The sequence below is a fragment of the Nanorana parkeri genome, unplaced genomic scaffold (assembly GCF_000935625.1).
Source record: "Nanorana parkeri isolate BGI_ZX_2015 unplaced genomic scaffold, ASM93562v1 scaffold1233, whole genome shotgun sequence".
Taxonomy (NCBI): domain Eukaryota; kingdom Metazoa; phylum Chordata; class Amphibia; order Anura; family Dicroglossidae; genus Nanorana; species Nanorana parkeri.
The window spans coordinates 248,494-251,222 of NW_017307501.1; the positions used below are offsets into that span (position 1 = coordinate 248,494).

General features: G+C 47.9%; 1 long non-coding RNA gene across 1 annotated transcript in view; it reads right to left on the reverse strand.

Moving 5' to 3' along the window:
- Positions 1-2,160: 2,160 nt before the first annotated feature.
- Positions 2,161-2,729, reverse strand: part of LOC108797148 — a 4,207-nt gene continuing 3,638 nt past the window's right edge. The window contains exon 3 of the long non-coding RNA XR_001941860.1: positions 2,161-2,173. This is a non-coding gene — a long non-coding RNA (uncharacterized LOC108797148). The remainder of the gene's footprint in view (positions 2,174-2,729) is intronic.

Genomic DNA, 2,729 nt, shown 5'->3' on the forward strand with positions numbered 1-2,729 from the left:
TCAGTGAGCTGGGCAGGATGCCGGACACAGCATCCCGTTCAGCTCCTGCCAACCAATGACGTCAGTGAGCTGGGCAGGATGCCGGACACAGCATCCCGTTCAGCTCCTGCCAACCAATGACGTCAGTGAGCTGGGCAGGATGCCGGACACAGCATCCTGTTCAGCTCCTGCCAACCAATGACGTCAGTGAGCTGGGCAGGATGCAGGACACAGCATCCCGTTCAGCTCATGCCAACCAATGACGCCAGTGAGCTGGGAAGGATGCCGGACACAGCATCACAGGCTTTGGCTCAGTCCAGCATCCCACCCAGCTAACCGACATCACTGGTTGCCAGGAGCTGGGCAGGACGCCAGCCAGAGCATCCCGCTTAGCTCCTGGCAACCAGTGATGCTGGATGCTGGCCGAAGCATCACAGGTTGCTGAGAGCCCCCCAAGTGATGGAAAACCTAGAAATTTGAACTGTGACTGGGTCAGGCATAGAGGGGAAATCTTCCAGTGAGGACACACATCTAAAGCTGGCCATATCTGCGAGCTGCACGAAAGAAATCTAACAGATACACTAAACAGCACGGATGGACAGATCTCCCACTATTGTATTGTGACAGTGGCATGCGTGCCGCTGATTGGCTGCCGTCACGGTTCAGCTGAGAATTTTCCACCTGGAACCTTCCATATCCTTATTGAAGGATCTCATGAAGAAGGCTGCCGACAGGGCCACCCACTGAGCCAATTTCACCGTCCGAAATTCATTCACTGTATAGACAGCTTAGGAGAAAACCACCTTTTATTTTGTCTGGATCTCCTCTGACTGCGGATGTGTTGTGCCTCAAGACAGGAAGTGAAGGGAAATCTCCCCAATGGGACAAAAGAAAAAAAGAGGAGAGGAAGGAAAGAAGAGGAGAAAAGAAGGTAGAATTGGGAAAAGAAAAAGAAGGACTCAATGTTAGAGGAAGGAAGGAGAGAGAGAGAGAGAGAGAGAGAGAGAGAGAGAGAGAGAGAGAGAGAGAGAGAGGGGGGAGGAAGGAAGAATGAAAGAGAAGGAAGGAAGAAGAGAAGAGAAGAGGGTAGAATTGGGGGGGGAGCAAGAATTAAATTATAGAGAGAGGGAAAGAAAGAAAGAAAGAAAGAAAGAAAGAAAGAAAGAAAGAAAGAAAATGAAGGAAGAGATGAAGTAAGGAAGGTGGGAAAGAAAGAAAGAGAAAGAAAGAAAGAAAGGAATGAAGGAAGATATGAAGTAAGGAAGGAGGGAAAGAAAGAAAGCAAGAAAGAGAATGAAGGAAGAGATGAAGTAAGGAAGGAGGGAAAGAAAGAAAGCAAGAAAGAGAATGAAGGAAGATATGAAGTAAGGAAGGAAGGAGGGAAGGAAAGAAAGAAAGAAAGAGAATGAAGGAAGATATGAAGTAAGGAAGGAGGGAAAGAAAGAAAGAAAGAGAATGAAGGAAGAGATGAAGTAAGGAAGGAGGGAAAGAAAGAAAGAAAGAAAGAAAGAAAGAAAGAAATAGAATGAAGGAAGAGATGAAGTAAGGAAGGAGGGAAAGAAAGAAAGAAAGAAAGAAAGAAAGAAAGAAATAGAATGAAGGAAGAGATGAAGTAAGGAAGGATGGAAAGAAAGAAAGAATTTCACTGGTTGTTTTTTACAAATATAATTCTATTATGAATGCTTGTCCCAGAAGCTTACAATCTTCACACTATCATTAGTCCTCTATGCCCCAGGATGTCACAGTGCATTATGTGACCTGTCCCCCATTGTCACTTTGTTTCTGATGTCATAGAAGAGTCATGCGAGCAGCTGAGTCACACTGTGACCCATGAGGAATGGCTTGCGTGTGGCTGGGCTGGGCACCCTGCTGGTAGCACCCAGTCCTGCTTCTGCTGACACCCAGCTACATACAACTACTGACAGATAACCATTCCTGGGCTAGGAGTGGTTATTAAGGACGTCCGCCTCAGCTCTCCCTCCTTTCCTCTCTTGTGTCCACAATCAAATACCCTCCTTCTGATTCCTCACCCTTCACAATTCATCTCCTCTCCCCTCCTCTCCGGTCATTTCTGCTTCCCTCTAAAAACTTGCCTTTAAGTTCCAACTTCAGACCACCTTAAGAGCGACGTACTGAGGGCACAGCTTGTGGAAGAGTCCATTGCCTTGCAGAGGGGGGACCTTCTCCTTCAGTGCTTTGTATTCTCCCGGTAAGTGGCTGTTTGCAGCAGAAATCACACTATTCTGAGTATGTATCTCATTGCTGTCTTGTGGGGGCAGACAGGAAATAAAGGGGACACAGGCTGCTGCAAATTAGATTCTCAGGGGCCATGGCTCCCCCCCGGGCACCATCTATTTTTAGCATCAGCTGTTGCAATATAAAGAATGGTTAGCGTAGAAAGTGAGCATTGGATTGCAGAGAGAGAAGGAAGGGAGGTGGCAGTCCCTGCAATCTGGGGCTATCACAGCTACGTGAAGATGGACTGAGAGCAGCTGGGGGACTGGGGACTCTTCTGGTGAGTAGTGACCCCTCTTCCGCCTACTGCACAGCTCTGCAGGCCGATGGACACATGGCACCCAGGGGTGGCACAATAATGTATGCAAAAAAAGAGTGGGGCTCAAGAAACCCCCCTTCCTAGCTGCAACCAGCAATGATCTCATCCCTATCCTCAGTTAACCCCATTGTGCCCGGGTGCATGTGCTCTTCTTTTCTATAAGATGCATTATTCAGACACAGGGATGGGGGGGGGG